At 43.2% G+C, this 18469-nt stretch overlaps 1 long non-coding RNA gene across 1 annotated transcript; it reads right to left on the bottom strand.

The window, feature by feature from the left end:
- Positions 1-389: 389 nt before the first annotated feature.
- On the bottom strand, positions 390-1948 carry LOC128517962 (uncharacterized). The gene is made up of 3 exons (XR_008357544.1): positions 1780-1948; positions 812-884; positions 390-409 (listed from the first exon to the last, which is right to left on the bottom strand). It is a non-coding gene; the product is annotated as an uncharacterized LOC128517962 (long non-coding RNA).
- Between the last annotated feature and the right edge of the window lie 16521 nt (positions 1949-18469).

Raw genomic sequence — 18469 nt, 5'->3', positions numbered from 1 at the left:
TCCTTCGCTGTAAAATGTTTAAGAACCTCTGTTTTAACTGCTGAACATATGGGATTAATGTTTTCATAAATATTATGGAATATGTTGTTCAAACTGAAACAGAGATGTCACTAATATCTCCAAGGCAGCATGCTTTAGTTAGTAGAAAAACATTATTGATGCTAAAATCACATACTGTATATAAGCCTGTACCCTCACAGAGAGTGCAGTAACATCTGATTCTATTCAGTGTCATTTGCAGCAATGCTTTACATGCACTTTAACTGTTTTGCTAAATAATAAGCAAACTAGAAATAAATACTCAACTATAAATTATATTAAATACTTTATTTACAAATTAATAAAATACATGTATGTATTGTTGGTGCAAAAAGGCAGAGCATCAAGGGCCCGTCCTCTCCACGACAATCTACAACAGGGGAGAAATAAAGACATGTTATTATAAGTGTCTAGTAAAAAGACTTCATGGTGTTACTATGCAGCTCCATGGCATCTCTGTAATATACATCCACATATAGGTTTATAAGCAAGTTAATATCACTTCATGATGTTTGACATCATATGACATCAGTTTGACACACGCAGGCAGGCACGCACACAAAATTTCATAGAATGCAAGCTTTTAGTAATGCTGTGTATTAAAACCAATTATTTGGTTTTGCTATTAAGGATTGCTGCAAAATTTGGCCCCTTCTCCACCATTCATTAACACACACATCATGTCCATGAAGAGAAATGTGTCCCTGTCCCCTGATTAAGATGTGCTCAGTGGTGTTCTTGAAAAGAGAGGTAAATACTTCAGAGCACTCACCTTCTGCTCAGGATGTAAAGCTGGTGTAGAAATCAGCTGATACACAGGCAGTTGATGATTTACACACAGTTCACTGTGAGAAGAAAAACACACAATCATACATATTATAAGGAGTATAAACATATATTTAATTACTTTATAATAGAATAGATAGAACCTGAACAAAAGCCCCTTTTCTTGACTGTTACATACATTGTGTAAGCACATAACTAACTATTCAGAAGATCTCTAGCTATGATAAAACCACTACATTATACAGCAGTGTACATTATATGGCACTCAGGAGCTCTAATAAACTACATACAACAATTAACCATCTGTAACATTTAGCACATAACAGGAGCAGCTCAGGGATAATTAGCAATAGTTGCTGCTATCTTAGCTCTTTTAGTAAGCTAGCGCTTAGCATAATTATATTAGCTTGCTTATAGATTCATATTTGGACAGGCATTTTACAAAAACAATAGAGCTAACTGTTTACATCACGTATATGTGTCCAAATACACTATTAAACTAATATATATTAATAAACAAGCTAGTTTCCCCATGCTAAGCGTTAGCGGTTAGCATAGTGATATTAGCTTGCTTATAGATCCATATTTGGAAAGGCATTTTACAGAAACAATGGAGCTAACTGTTTACATCACGTATATGTGTCCAAATACACTATTAAACTAATATATATTAATGAACAAGCTAGTTTCCCCATGCTAAGCGCTAGCGGTTAGCATAGTGATATTAGCTTGCTTATAAATCCATATGTGGATGTATATTACAGAGATGCCATGGAGCTGATGGTTTACATCAGTGTTTAATGGTCTAAATGAGATAATATTCCTTTTAATCACTGCCATTTACACTCGGCCCGGCATTTCCCCCAAACACTCCAATAGTATTAACACTGCTACAAAGTTATCATTAGTGCCTAAAACAGTAAAATCTGAATAATTTTATATATTAAACATTACCTGGTAAGTGTGTGCAGTTGAAAATTTAGTGAAAATTATAACTTTATCACGCTATAATTCACTGTATACTCCATGATGTTGAGTCCTGGAGCTGATATCCGGAAAGGTTCCGTGTTCAGTTGCGTTTTGACCTCACTCCCATAGTCCTTTGTGCATTAGCTTTAGCTTTTAGCTTGCAAAATACTGGAGAAAGAGTTCTCACACTGGAAAGAAGTAGTTGCACACAAACGGAAAAGAGCAGACATTTACACGGGAAAAAGCGCACAGTTACACGGGAAAAAGCGCACATTTTCAAAGGAAAAAATGACATTTATAAGGGAAAAAACGACATTTATAAGGGAAAAAGCACACATTTTCAAGGGAAAAAACGACATTTATAAGGGAAAAAGCACACATTTTCAAGGAAAAAAAACACATTTATAAGGGAAAAAGCGCACATTTTCAAGGAAAAAAAAACACATTTATAAGGGAAAAAGCGCACATTTTCAGTGAAAAAAAAACAATTACAAGGGAAAAAAAACACACATACGGGAAAGATGATTTGCCCTTCTGGGCCACCGTACACACACACACATGTGGTCACAGTGTTATAGTAAACAGTACACACGTGCACGAATGTTGATTATACCAGTGAGAGACGCGCACTAAGACAGAGCAGGGGAGACGATTACCCACAATTCCACAGCACAAGATGTTAGGAATGCAGGACGAGATGGTTCCAAGTGCAGTGGCGCAACTCCTATGAATTTATTATGTTATAAATTGCCGGACGTGAGATTGGAAACTGGCTGGCAGCGAGGTTTCTTAACTGTGAATCTAGCTGGGGCGCTCGCTCCTCTGTGTCAGGAAGCTGTGTGTGCAGAGAGAGCAAGAGGCGCGGGAATGCGGAAGCCGGAGTGAGAGCTCTGTGTGTGACATGAGCCTGGGAGGAATGCGGAAATGCCGTGAGCCGGCGAGAGCGCCCTGTTTGTCCCGCGCAGGAATGCGGAAGTGCAAAGAGCCGGTGCAAGGACTTTGTTTGTAGCGTGACTTGTGCCGGGATGCAAAGATGTGGAGAGCCGTGTGGAGGAGAATGACGAAATCGCGCAGGTTGGTGGCTGGTTTTGTTGAGCTTACTCGTGGTCGAGGGAGAGCAGAGTTCAGAGCCGGAAAGACGAGAGTTAAGTCCGTGATCCAAGTTCGTAGTCGTTAAAACAATCCCAATGGTCGGTAACAAAGTCTGTGAGCGTGGAAGTTCAATACGTGAGACAAAAAGCGAGGTCGAGAAAAACGAAGCGTGGTCGGTAGCGAAGAGTCAAGGCATGGAACAAACACTGGAGAATTGGGCTATGGAAGGCACACAATAATCTGGCAATGAGGTGGTGTCAGTGTGTGGTTTAAATAGGTAAGGGGATGATTACAGATGCCGCACAGGTGTGTGGCGAGCAGAAGGTGAGGCAGTGAGATGTAAGGAGTGATTGGGGACGTGGAACAGGAGTGCTTCTGACATTATGGCAGAGCTGTGGCTTGGCGGTTCGTGACAGTACCCCCATCCCCCCCCCCCCCCATGAACGCCACCTGGCGTTCTAGCAGGTGCCTCAGGGTGGAGTCTGTGAAAATCAGTAATGAGGTAGCGGTCCAATATGAACCTGGCTGGTACCCAACTTCTCTCCTCAGGGCCGTAGCCCTCCCAGTCCACCAGGTACTGTAAACCACGTCCACGGCGGCGAGACTTGAGGATTTTACGGACAGTGAAGGCTTCACCCCCGTCTATAAGTCGTGGAGGAGGGGGAGGGGGTTGGGTGGGTGGGGATAGTGGGCAGGAGACCAGTCTGCGAATCTGTGAGACGTGAAATGTGGGGTTGACTCGGCGCATGGATAGAGGTAAGGCCAACCGGACAGAGCATGGGTTGATAACACAAGTAATTGTAAACGGACCAATGAACCTTGGCGAGAGCTTCCTAGAGGTGGTCTTGGGGGGAAGGTCGCGAGTAGATAACATGACCCTTTGGCCGACGTGATATCTGGGAGCTGCCAAACGGTGGCGGTTAGCCTGATGCTGGAAGGAGCTGACAGTGCGTTGTAATTGGACACGAGCCCGCTGCCAAGTTCTCTTGCAGCGGCGGACGAAGGCTTGGGCAGAGGGAACTGCGGCCTCCTCCTCCTGGGAGGGAAACAACGGTGGCTGATACCCAAGGCAGCAGTGAAACGGGGACAACCCTGTGGCAGATGTGGGGAGCGAGTTGTGGGCGTATTCCACCCAGGGTAGGAAGCGACTCCAGGAAGCTGTGTCCCGAGAGGCCATGCACCTTAATGTCTTTTCCAGTTCCTGGTTCATGCGTTCAGTTTGTCCATTTGTCTGGGGGTGAAAACCAGATGAGAGGCTGGGGGTGGCGCCAATAAGGCCACAAAATGCCTTCCAGAAATGAGCTGAGAATTGAGGCCCTCTGTCAGAAACGATGTCCAGCGGAAGTCCATGGAGACGAAAAACATGGTCAACCAGAAGTTCGACTGTTTCCTTGGCGGACGGAAGCTTGGGTAACGGAATGAAATGGGCTGATTTGGAAAACCGGTCTACAATGGTTATTGTCGGATGGTGGCAGTCCAGTGACAAAATCAATAGAGATGTGAGACCAGGGCCGATGGGGAATGGGAAGGGGTCTTAGGAGGCCCTCGGGGGGGCGGTTGGTTGTCTTGTTTTTTAGAACAGATGTCACCAGAACCGTTGTTGTAGGAGTGAAAGTGTGCGTGTCACCCCAGGGTGACAAGCCAACCTGGAGCTGTGGGCCCAGTCAAGTACTTGAGGTCTCACTGATGCAGGGACAAAAAGCATCCTGGGGGGAACATTACTTGGGCCTGGTTCCTGGTCGAGGGTCCGCTGGACCAGGTTCTCTACTTCCAGCCACATAGTAGCCACAAGACATGAAGGAGGAAGGATGGTTTCAGCAGTGGGAGTGTGCTGGGAGGTAGAGAATTGCCGGGAGAGGGCGTCGGGTTTAATGTTCTTAGAGCCTGGCCGATATGATAGCGTGAAACGAAAGCGAGAGAAGAAAAGTGACCACCGCGCCTGACGAGAATTAAGTCTCTTGGCTGACTTTAAATACTCGAGATTTTTATGGTCCGTCCATACAAGAAAAGGGTGTTCGGCTACCTCCAGCCAGTGCCTCCATTCTTCAAGGGCCAGTTTGACTGCCAAGAATTCCCGGTCTCCAATGCTGTAGTTTTGTTCTGGGGGTGTGAGTTGGCGGGAGAAGAAGGAGCAAGGGAAGTTTGTTGTCCTTAAGTGATCTTTGTGAAAGGATGGCCCCTACACCAGTCTTAGAAGCGTCTACTTCTACTACAAACTGGAGGGAGGGGTCGGGTAGTGTGAGGATGGGTGCCGTGCTAAATCAACGCTTAAGCTCCTCAAAGGCATTGCCTGCCAGGGGGTTCCAGTGAAACGGGGTCTTCGTCGACGTGAGTGAGGTGAGTGGGGATGCCACCATACTGTAATTTTTAATAAAGCGGCGATAAAAATTGGCAAATCCCAGGAAGCGCTGAAGATCACGTCTGGAAGATGGTGGTGGCCAGTCAGTTACCGCCTTAACCTTGGTGGGGTCCATCTGGATGCCGGATGGTGAGATAAAGAAGCCAAGAAAAGAGGTGGAGGTGCAGTGGAATTCACACTTTTCTGCCTTGATATATAGCTTGTTTTCTAGCAGACGTTGCAGAACTCGACGGACGTGGAGCTTGTGTTCCTCTTCCGAACGTGAAAAGATTAAAATGTCGTCGAGATAAGCGAACACGAAGACGTTGAGGAAGTCTCTCAGGACGTCATTGATGAGTGCCTGGAAAACTGCTGGGGCATTGGTTAGGCCAAACGGGACGACCAGGTATTCATAATGGCCAGTAGGGGTATTGAAGGCGGTCTTCCATTCATCGCCCTCCCTTATTCGAACCAGATGGTAGGCGTTCCTTAGGTCAAGCTTGGTAAACATACGGGCATCCTGGAGCAGTTCAAAGGCAGACGACATTAGTGGAAGGGGGTAGCGATTCTTGACCGTGATCTCGTTTAATCCCCTGTAATCGATGCAGGGCCTGAGGGACTTGTCTCTTTTCTCCACAAAAAAGAATCCTGCCCCTGCAGGTGAGGAGGAGGAGCGAATTATGCCTGCTGCGAGTGACTCACTAATATATTGCTCCATAGCTTCTCTCTCTGGACGAGAGAGAGAATATAATCGGCCCTTAGGAGGGGAAGTGCCAGGGAGAAGGTCAATAGCACAATCATATTGGCGGTGAGGAGGTAGAGAGACAGCCTGTGATTTGCTAAAAACCTGTCGGAGATCATGATATTCAGACTTTGTTCAGGTCAGGGATCTCCTCTTGGAAGGTGGGAGAGATTCGCCCCTTGGTAGCAGAGCGCAAACATGACGTGAGGCAGGTGGGACTCCAGCCCAGGATGCTTTGTTTCAGCCAATCTATGTGAGGGTTATGTAGTTTTAGCCACGGGAGCCCCAAGACAATGGGTGCGTTAGCATTTTGGACAGCGAGAAAAGTGATGGTCTCCATGTGATTGCCGGAAAACTGTAACGTAACGGGAGTGGTGCAATGAGTAATCGGAGCAAGTCTACTGCCATCGAGGGCCTGAACAATGAATGGTCGAGACAAAGAAGTGAGCGGGATCTTGAATTGGGAAGCGGCAGAAGTGGAGATCAGGTTCTGGTCGGCCCCGGAGTCTACTAGGGCGTGGGTGATGTAGGAGTGACTGTCCAGGGTCAGGGTGACAGGAAAACATGAACGCTGATCCGGGGAAAGAGTGGAAGCAGGACCCCCCTGTAGCCCCAGAACTACTGGGGGGCCCGACCTTTTAGTGGGCAGGACCGTACAACATGGCCTACCTGGCCACAGTAAAAGCAAGCCCCGTCATCACTACGGCGCTGACGCGCCCTTGGAGAAATATGTGTGCGGCCTATTTGCATAGGTTCTGGAGGTGACTCAGGGGTAGTTAATGTGGACGCTGGAGTGTAAAACTTCCCAAAGGACCGATGCTCCTCCCGTCGGGATCGTTTACGGGCATCAATGCGTGTCGCCAAGTCGATAAGGCCGTGCAGGTCCGATGGAAGCTCCCGGGCCGCGAGCTCATCCTTGATTGAGTCAGAGAGTCCATTGAGAAAACAATCAAAAAGGGCCCTTTCGTCCCAGCCACAGGAGGGCGCCAGCGTCCGAAAATCAATAGCGTAGTTGGAAACAGAGCTTGATCCCTGACGTAGTAGAAGTATCTGTCCTGCCGCCTGGTGTCCTGAGAATGAACGGTCGAAAACCCTCCTCATCTCATCAGTAAATGTCTTGTAAGTGAAGCAGCAAGGGACCTGGGCATCCCATAATGCTGTTCCCCACTCCCTTGCTTTCCCTGAGAGGAGCGTGATTATATAAGCCACCTTGGATCGTTCAGTGGGGAACGAAGCGGCCTGCAGTTCAAGAACGATGGAACACTGTGACAGGAAAGAGCGACAGGTAGAAGGGTCACCATCATAAGTGGGTGGGGCAGGTAGGCGTGGTTCATGACCAGTGGCATGTGAAGGAAAAGAAGACTGTGGAATAGGTGCTGGGGGTGGTTGTGTTTGCTGTAGCTGAGTGGTAAGTGACGCTAAGGTTTCTGTGATGGTTTGAAGGGTGGAGGTGATCTGCCTGATCTCCTGTTGGTGATTGCCTAGGAGGGCTCCCTGGCTCTCCAGTGCCCCTCTCAGGTGAACTGCCTCTGCTGGATCCATATATGGCCAGATTATACTGTTAGGAATGCAGGACGAGATGGTTCCAAGTGCAGTGGCGCAACTCCTATGAATTTATTATGTTATAAATTGCCGGACGTGAGATTGGAAACTGGCTGGCAGCGAGGTTTCTAGCTGGGGCGCCCGCTCCTCTGTGTCGGGAAGCTGTGTGTGCAGAGAGAGCAAGAGGCGCGGGAATGCGGAAGCCGGAGTGAGAGCTCTGTGTGTGACGTGAGCCTGGGAGGAATGCGGAAATGCCGTGAGCCGGCGAGAGCGCCCTGTGTGTCCCGCGCAGGAATGCGGAAGTGCAAAGAGCCGGTGCAAGGACTTTGTTTGTAGCGTGACTTGTGCCGGGATGCAAAGATGTGGAGAGCCGTGTGGAGGAGAATGACGAAATCGCTTACTCGTGGTCGAGGGAGAGCAGAGTTCAGAGCCGGAAAGACGAGAGTTAAGTCCGTGATCCAAGTTCGTAGTCGTTAAAACAATCCCAATGGTCGGTAACAAAGTCTGTGAGCGTGGAAGTTCAATACGTTAGACAAAAAGCGAGGTCGAGAAAAATGAAGCGTGGTCGGTAGCGAAGAGTCAAGGCATGGAACAAACGCTGGAGAATTGGGCTATGGAAGGCACACAATAATCTGGCAATGAGGTGGTGTCAGTGTGTGGTTTAAATAGGTAAGGGGATGATTACAGATGCCGCACAGGTGTGTGGCGAGCGGAAGGTGAGGCAGTGAGATGTAAGGAGTGATTGGGAACGTGGAACAGGAGTGCTTCTGACATTATGGCAGAGCTGTGGCTTGGCGGTTCGTGACACAAGAGAGAGAAAAAACGTTGTGATCATGTGACGCTCGGCGTTAAAACAATAATTTAGTGCTACATTATAATCGGTACTCGTATACGTTTGTTTTCCAAGTCAAAATTTATTAAAAATTTTTGCTCTCTTCTTGCGGAACACTCGCAAACCGCATTACTCACAATACGAGGTTCCACTGTATATGAAACTGCTCCAGCCTATAAAATCCACAGTTTATACATAAAGAGATATAGATGTCTTGGTCTCTTTCGTTCCTGATTTAGCTTTAAATGTCTAATCAGTTTTCTCTCACTCTCTTTTTGTTGTTTATTAAATGCAAAGTGTTTGGGATTCGTGTGTGTCTCTGCAGCATCATGCTTTGCTCGTCTTTGTATTTCACACTTCTGCCCTGTCAATGCTGTTCTGCTAATTCTTCACTTCATGTGATAGCTCTTCCTGTCAAAGCATGAATGTGCTAAATTCAACTGTTGAAGCCTTGCTTTAAGCCTTGTATCTTTTGGAAAATATCACATGGCGACCGTTTCATTCTGATTTCCTCAATAGAAGCGCGTCAAACAGTGGCACTTCATGAGTTGTTGGTGGCAGTTTGGAGTATGTGGTGTAAAAGAAAGAAAATTGGAAATGTTAAAATGAAAACTGTTTCTTCTCAAATGGAGCGTATGAGGAAGAGGAAATCATATTCTTTTTTCTGATTAAAATTTTAAAATGATCACTTCAATCATCACTGTTTGTCTTAATAGCTGTCAGTTTGTATGAAGACAATAATTATAATAAACATTATTTACATGTTTATTCATATGGCGTATTCATGTAATTAAGGTGAAGAGCTTATTGTGTCAAAAGAAGTTATTGTGCAATAACTAAATTCATCATAAATGTTTGGCATCATCGTGCTTTGCATCAGAATGCACAGCCTACCAACAGTCTGCAGACAAACCAGAGACAATGTCATTGTACAGTTGAGTCCTGGAATAGAGACAAAACGTCTCTGTCCCTGTCTATACTTTCTGACTGTTCAGGGTTTTTTTAGTACAACTGCATGCTGAAGTTCACTTGACTTTTTTGCCCTGTTGGTCTGCTGTAGACAATTCATGTGTTGTTGAACAGCCGCAAAATACATCAGCGAGTCTGCTATGTTGATGAAGACAAACATGGCCTGTAAAGAAATGTGAAAAAATGCATGAGCTGTGTTTTTTCTGCAGAAAACAATATGATAATGTTTACATTTCTCACCCAAAGAGTCATTTTATATTCATATTCATTGTATGAGCCATGTATAATAGAAAAGAGTTTAGTATTTTCCGTCTACATCTCCATCAGTGTAGCTTTGCCTGTGCTTTAGTTTAATATGCTGTGCTTTCACTTTAATAAAAAAAAAATAAATAAATAAATAATAAACTAAATAAAACAAAATAAAGCATTTTAAAGTACTAATTAATGATCACACTTTTGTTTGACTCATTTTTCCTTCCCACAGTGTTGTGCTGATGTGTGTGTTTGTGCTTTAGTACATAGGGGTGCGTTCCTAAATCCAGTCTGTCTGAATCTGAATAAACGCCTAGACAGAAAAATCATGCTAGAGAAAACGACACAATCTGTATCTGTATCAGTGAGGAAATGCTCTGGTGTAATGTTTGAGATTCTAAGCAATAACTGGGGAAAGTAGGGATGCTGAGAGTGTTACAGCACCCTGGCATCAAGGGGCCGCACCTCTCACTCTGACTAATGCTCTGACAGCAATGTAAGGGTGAAATCCCCTGTCAGACATAAGGGAGGGTAGTGTGGAGAGCTGCTTTTCCCACTGAAGTAGGAATAAAAAATAATGCATAAAAAATACAGTATTACAGTGCAGGGATTATTTAAGTCAAAACATCTTAAATCTAAATATATCAGGGCTTTATTCTGAGAGAAAATGTACTAATAAACTATAGAAATAGGAATGTATATGTGACAAATAAAAGCTTTTCTTAAATAAAAACTATAAAATGTTATTGGTAGTAAATGCACACACACACACACACACACACACACACACACATACATACTTTCCGTGCGCTGTGTAAGAAACGAGTGAACAACGGATCTTCAGTTTAGCGGAAAAGGGAATGGATAATTTCCTATAAGTCATTACGTATCGCTGGAGTGTGAAAAATTTAACTAGAAAAATAATTTATATTTTCATTATACTAATTATCGAGGACTACATCATATAAATAGGACACAATAATTTACATTTTAATTTAATTAAGAAACCATTCATATTATATAGGCTAGTAATCTGTAAAAATAAATAAATAAATAAATACATCTCCGTACATCATGTAACGTTATCGAATAATTTATTCGTAAGTTATAAACGTCTCAATACGTTATATATTTAATAGTATAATTTTTTGTTTCAATAAATATTCCATATTTAATGTCCGTGGCGTGAAATTTCCTCAGCAGCAGCGACAGGTATGCGAGGTGCTTGTGTTACCATGGTAACGCAAGGAGGAAGTGACGTTGCATGGTGTTTCAAATGGTGGAATTTTGTAGAGTGAAGTTCCCTTATCAGACATTTCCTGCGCAGGGAGTAGGGTGTAGGGAGTAGGGTGTAGGGAGTAGTAATTTCAATGTATATGAACTTCATTCTCCCTGATTAGTAGCGTTTCTTAAATAGACCGTTAATGGACAGTTTAAAAGACAACGAGTGATTTATTTATCACCACAAAAGTAGGTGGTATGGAGGGTCGGAACAATGTTTGAATTTCCGCTTCAGAGTCCCGTGGAATTCGATGAGTTAGTTATTGTTCATATTAGCGAAGGCGAGGAAACACATTTCACAAAACAGTAATTGCTTCTGTTGTAGGATCCGACATATTAGCCACAGATTCTGTGCTTCAATTTTCTTTCAAATCATCACCTGCGTTTTCTGCCGCTGCAATATTCAGACATTATGTGGACAGTTCTGAATACGCCATGTGATTGAGCAGTGATGATCATTATACTGTCCTACTCCGTCTTCTAAACTGTCCAACAGCAGCCTGTTTACAAACCAGTACTACCATTCAGGGAGAATAAAGCGAAAAGTCCGTCTACACTGAAATGCCTTCCGGTTACACTGAGAATCTTATAGGTGTGTGTGTGTGTGTGTGTGAAAAGTTTGTATGTGTGTGTGTGTGTGCAGAAAGTATGTATGTGTGTGTGTGTGCGCGCATTTCATATGTAGTCGTTTGAGCAGTTAGTAGTATACTGTATATGTATGTGTGAGTGTTTCATATGTGTGTGCAGGAGTGAAGTTTGATTTAAGCCCTATACGGCGCCTCATGGTGCGGGACAACTTTCACACACACACTAATAGAATCACTGCTGTAAAATAAACATAAAACAAAATAACCTGCACATTACCTTTGATTAGAATCGTGACAGAGCAGTGTCACACACACACACACACACACACACACACACACAAACAATGCAGGCTGACAGAGAGAGAGAGAGAGAGAAAAGCGATCTTCACCTCTCTAATGAAACTTGCTTTTGCTTGACTTGTTCACACAAACATGTGTTATAATAAACAGTACACACGCGCTATACACACACACACACACACATACAAACACAAAATAAAATATGTTTTACGCACGCACATGTGGTCACAGTGTTATAGTAAATAGTACAAGCAGAGACAAGCGCAGGGTTTTTTTCATAGACCAAAGTCATGATTTATCACAATGTATATGGAAGTTAACAGGGCGGGGCTAAATTCACTGTATCATCACAGGTAGCATGGGTCAGGCAGAGACACATCACCAATTGGCTTGGGTCCTGTCATGTCCTGGCCAGTCATTTAAAATGGATACATCTACAGTATATGTGTGTGAACTATCTGTGGACCTTTAAGGCAAAGTTTATAAAAACAAACAAACAAACAAACACTGCACTTGTAACTGTATTTACAATATATCTATTTAGAGCATGTTATCTTTTCACATTTTCATATTTTAATTCCATTCCCCTTGTGAACGTTAGTGAGTTTTGAACAGTACAGGTTGGGTTTAGTTCTGTACAGATGTTGCAGATGCTGATGTCTGTTAATGTGTGTGTTCCTACAGGCTGCAGACTGGAAGGATTCAGAGGGACAAAACCCACATCACTGCATACACACGAGACTCAGTACTGCTGCCCTGCTCCTGCACTGACCTCCACACCACACCTGGGACATTCACATGGGAGAAATACATAACAAATAAATATGTAGAGATATCTCCTGAGAGTGATCAGTACAAAGACAGATTTCAGCTGGTTAATGATCACTCTTCAGGAAATCTCTCTCTGCTCATATCACACCTGACTGTAGAGGATGATGGAGGAGATTACAGGTGTAGTGTCGGAGGTGGTGAATACAGAGACGTCAGACTCACTGTTGAAGGTAAATGACTCATTTTTATACACAATGCTACTTCAGTGATAATCTCATGACAGATTAATCTGATGTTGTAGATCGACCAGATAACAACTCACACCTGATTAACAGACCAGATCGTCACCTACACATTTAATTATCACTTTATTGCTCTATTTCGCCCCCTAGTGTAATAAACATAGTTATTTTCTGATCTTTCCACTCAGTTATAGTCCTCTATATGATTTAAACACTGATTATAAATTCATTTGATTGAACATAATTTACATTTAATCTGTACCAGTCTCAGTGTGTGTAGTGTGTGTAGGCCTGTGTGTGTTGTATGTGGTGTGTGTGGATTGTAGCCAGTAGGAGTCATTCCCTAACCAGTCTCACTTTTTTCTTCATCTTGAAATTAAAGTGACACAAAAGCAGGTTATTTCACAAACTTTTCTGTCCTAGAGACTTTTCTGTAAACTCCTTCCATAAATGTTATATAAAATATCTTCTGTATCAACTTTTATAGATACTTGTTTTTAAATACAATATGCTTATTTTTTGGCTTATGTGAGAGAGTGACCTCTGCTGGCAGAGCGAAGAAATGTCCTGAGTCCTCTGGGCCAGAAAACCAAAGTAAAACATTAGTTAATACGTTAATAAAGACATGGCAAATTCAAAGTGCAACAGATAAAGACATTATATATTGCTATCACATGGCATTACCTGAAGACAGTGTGGATCGATTACAGAATAGGAGGAGGATTTGGGAAAGCAGGAAAAATGTGGACAAGTTCACAGAAAACAATACAGAATTGAAAGTAAACACCTGTTTACTTTCAATATTTTACAAAATCATATAGTTTTTTTGTCATTGTGACGCCTAAAAGTAAATTTAGGATTATTTTATATAGTCAAAATAAAACTGCTTTTCTAAACGTGGGCTATTGTTGTTTGTATTCTTCTCTCGCACGCATAAAGTTTTCCCACGCAGTGTAAGGGTCCTCCACTAGAGGTCACTGTTTTTATTTTGTAGTTTTTGTTGGCCGACTCAGTTTCCCAGCAGGCACCTCGGTCAGGTGATGCAGTGCACACCTGAACCGAGGTAGCCATCTATCAATCTATAAATAGCTGTTTAGACTGCGAAACTGGGTCGAGCATTTTTGGTAAAACCACTGTCAGTTATGTGGGCATTTTGGTTTGTTTTATTATCTGTTTAATTTGTACTTTGATTTTAGTTGTGTTGACTTGGGCTCTCTTATTGGCAATGTCTCTGAGTATGTTTTGTGTGTCTGTGTTTGTGGAGCTGATTCAGTCCTGTCCTCCTGTGTTCTTGTGGTTAGCTAGAGCAGGTAAGCAGTTAGGTGTGTGTGTGGCTAGGAGCATGATTAGCTAAAGTCTATGTTGAGTTATAGTACAGTTACAGTACTAGCATGCTTCTAGCCATAGCCCCTCTGTGTCTCTAGCTGTCCTGTGTTTCCCACCTCCCTAGTTGCCCAGTGAGCCTAGCCTTTGAGTGTCCCCTGGCCTAGCCTTTGAGTGTCCCCTGGCCTAGCCAGTGAGTGTCGCCTGGCCTAGCCAGTGAGTGTCGCCTGGCCTAGCCAGTGAGTGTCGCCTGGCCTAGCCAGTGGGTGTCGCCTGGCCTAGCCAGTGGGTGTCGCCTGGCCTAGCCAGTGGGTGTCCCTTGTCCTGTGTTTCCTCTCCCCCTATTGTCCCAGTGCGCCCAGTTTTAGAGTGCTGTCCCTCCTGACTGGGGAGTAACGACTAGCTTGTGAGTGCCACCTCGCTTAGTCTTGGAGGGCTGCCTCGCCTAGCCACTGGGTATCCTTTGTCTGTGTTTCTGTGCCCCTATTCCCTAGTGTGTTTAAGCTATTAGGTAAGTATAGCTTAGTGCATGTTGGGGCTAAGGACATGCTTAGCTAGGTGTATGTGTAGCTAACTGCCATGGTTAAGCAATGCTTAACCATGTTTAGCTAGAAGCCATGCCTAGCTGATTGCCATGTCTTTAGCCCTTGTCCTGTCCCTCTCTTGGTCTCTCGTCTCGTCTTTACGTGTCTCCCGTCCTCTCTAGTGTCTCCCGTCCTCTCTAGTGTCTCCCGTCCTCTCTAGTGTCTCCCGTCCTCTCTAGTGTCTCCCGTCCTCTCTAGTGTCTCCCGTCCTCTCTAGTGTCTCCCGTCCTCTCTAGTGTCTCCCGTCCTCTCTAGTGTCTCCCGTCCTCTCTAGTGTCTCCCGTCCTCTCTAGTGTCTCCCGTCCTCTCTAGTGTCCAGTTTCAGCTCCACGCATCGTTTGTGTCTTGTTACGTTTGTCCCCCTGCCTGTGTCTCGCCACAGGACGTGTTTTGTGTAACCCCCTGCCTGTGTCTCGCCACAGGACGTGTTTCGTGTCTCCTCCTGCCTGTGTCTCGCCACAGGACGTGTTTCGTGTAACCCCCTGCCTGTGTCTCGCCACAGGACGTGTTTTGTGTCTCCTCCTGCCTGTGTCTCGTCACAGGACGTGTGTTTGTTCCCCTGTCTGTGTCTTGCCAGAGAGCCCCTGTTAGCACAAAGTTAAGTATGGTTTGAGTTTGTTTGTTCCTTTGTTTGTATCTTTATTTATACTTTGTGTTTACTTATTATTAAAAGACTCTTTTTTGGTTACACCACCCCTCTGCCTCTATGCCTGCTCCTTCCGCCCACGGCGTTCAACACCTGCCACAACACCCCGTTCATGACACGCAGGGGAATTTTGTTATAATATTTAATAATATTTATGCAGTATAATCAGGGGCTCTTATTCCTATTAATCCTGGGATGTTGTTCTTTTAGTGTTTCTGTGTGTGCTTTACAATGGCAGACAACATTCAAATGCGAATTATTCACCCTCCCCAGGTGTAAATCAGCTGTTCTCACCTATACATTCAGAGAAACTGAAATACAGCTCTCCACACTTTAAGACCTGGATTCTGAAGACCTGCAGTGATTCGGGCCTCTTTTTAAATTTCTGAAAATTTCATCTTTTCTGTATTCTAGATTCTTAAATTGACATTATTACTGTTTTACTGGAATAGAAGAAATGGAGATTTTCCTTATCATAACATAAATTGTATTAGTTGTAATCACTCTATACACAATCATTTTCTTTGGTATTTTTATGAAATATTAAAGGTTAATAATTTATAAAAAATGAAACTAAAAAACAAAAAAAGATTCCACTTGTATTTTCCTTCTGTAAAGTAGCATAAAAATCACGGGTTGTGTATAGAGTGATTAAAAACAATAGAAGGCATGTTATGATGACTTTCCTCTGAATACGCTGTGTTCACGGGGGTGGGGCTAAGAAACACGCATCTCGGTTTATTCATTATACCCCCTTTTATTTGGGGTAAAGTGACTGATGTGCCTACCTTTTTTTCAGCAGAGCTTCTGTTTCACTGAATAATCCACTATTAACACCTCTCAACACACATACACACACACACACACACACACACCAAAACACACACACACCAAAGCACATCCCTCCCCCAAACAGCGCAGCAATGAGCATTTACTTACATCTGAACTGAGTCGTTTACATAAATCACTGATCAATAGCTCATGACACATACATTTAAACAGTTTATTCATACAGATTTACCTGTTTTACATGAAACGTTACAGGTTTGTTACTGTTCAAGTTCAAGTTCAAGTAGGCTTTATTGTCACTTTAACCATATACAGTTAGTACACAGTGAAACGAAACAACGTTCCTCCAGGACCAAGGTGCTACATGCAACATAAACTTACAACATAAATTAACAAAAACTAACTAGCTAGGGAAAATTATCTACAGGGTTTTTACAGACAACAGACAACATAAAGTGCACGCGCAAATGTGCAAACAAAAGCAACAAAGTGACAGTGCGACAACATGACGTAATAATAACGTGTTGAGGTGATGAGTTGAGTTAACACTCCTTAACTTAACATAGCAGCAAGAATTAAGAAGTTAAAAAGTTAATGCAAAAAGTAGTCCAGTAATAAAATTGTGCAAAAGAGCATTTACAGGTTGGTGTGTACGATAGTTTGGTGGTGTAGGTCAGTGTGTTTACGCTTGTGTTGATTAGTCAGTCCAGTCTCGATGTTTTGAGGTAGTTGAGTTAAGCTGAGTAATAATGTTTGTGTGTGTGTGTGTGTGTGTGTGTGTGTGTGTGCGTGTGTGTGTGTGTGTTTATCAGTCCAGTCCCTTTTTGCTCAGGAGTTGGATAGCTTGTGGAAATAAGCACAGTCTGGATGTGTGTGCCCGAATGCTTCGATTGTTACTGAATGATTTACTCCGATAAAGAGCAGTATAAGAACAGTGGCAGCGGGCACACCTAAAAATAAATGAAGGATTACTTTTTATAGTCTAAATAAAAATGCTTTTATAAGCATGCGCTATTGTTATCTTCTTCAAATATTTGTTACTTTAGTTTAAACAAGGTTTGGGCACGGGGCGTTGAGCGTCGTGATCCTCCATTTTAATTTCCTACCTTCCTTACATAAAGCGCATAAAGTTTTTCAGAGCCCACCGGCAGAAGTAGAGTAATGATTATGAATGCGTCGGGGAAGGTCTCCCTGCCTTCCTTCTGGCCAACCCTCATCTCCCCTTGACAGAATCTGCTATTTAGAGTATGACCGGAGTCCATCTATAACAATGGATAAACCAGAAAAAGAGAGAAAAGAGTAAGGGGGTGCAGAGCTGCAGGGGAAAAGATGCAAAAGTGGAAGCAGCAAAATGTGCGAAAATCACTTTATGTGCGAAATTAATTTTTTACCAAGGTTATTCACTTCCATGCAGGTCACTGTGGTTTAATGTTTGAAACAAAACAGTGAGCACATATATCCTTTGATGTGTCATCCTTTCATGTGTATGGTTTAAATAATCATGGTGGGCCGCAATGGCCAAAAATGCCAGGGCCGTTTTTTGGTCCCAGTCCTGCCCTCATGGGGTGTGTGCACACTGTTCACAGAATGTGGGGATGATGTCACTAAACTGCTTACCCATGTGTTGTGTTCACACTGTCACTTCCTCCAGCAGCAGTTGGTCCCTTTGGTTGCGTGTCACTAAAGCAGAAGTGTGTTTATCTGTTCAGAGTGAAATACATGCAGAGTTTCAGTGCTGCAGAGGAACACAAGATAAAAACAGACTAGACATGTTCTATCTCCTGTTATATTGTAGTAAAATTCCTGCAAAACCTTCATAAGATTCATTTGTTTTCAGTTAAAAGAACATGTAAGCATTGTGTAGTTTGTGTTCTGTGGATTAACACTTGACCATGAGTGTGACAAATGATGAGAGACATTTACATTCCAAATGACACTCAATAATCTCTTTCACTCGTGTAAATGAAATAAATTTCAGATTTATTTCTCTTGTTATTGGCTTGGCCACAAGCCTCTAAATATGTTTTGCTCTCACCCCCACAGTGTAAAACTGTTTCACAGTATTTGTGCATAATGCAGTGTGTTGTGCTGTTGGAAGTGTTTAAAATAGTGTTTATTTGTCTTCTCATTGTTCCTACTATTATCATTGCATTCTTTTAGTCCACAAACTTTGGCACTTAAAGAAGGTCATACATTGGACTGATTGTGCTGTGAAGACCAATAGGTTTTTTTTTTTTTTTTTTTTTTTTTAGGCCCAGAGGACCATATCTCTCTTAATTTTACATGCATCCCATGTTGGCGTTTAGCAAAAAATACACCTACATCTCCCAAGCAATGATCTCAGCAGAAATCACATATTTTTTTAGGTCTATCAGGTCATCTGTT

Source organism: Clarias gariepinus, chromosome 2 (genome assembly GCF_024256425.1).
Source record: "Clarias gariepinus isolate MV-2021 ecotype Netherlands chromosome 2, CGAR_prim_01v2, whole genome shotgun sequence".
Lineage (NCBI taxonomy): Eukaryota > Metazoa > Chordata > Actinopteri > Siluriformes > Clariidae > Clarias > Clarias gariepinus.
This window is presented reverse-complemented; position numbering and strand designations above follow the sequence as displayed.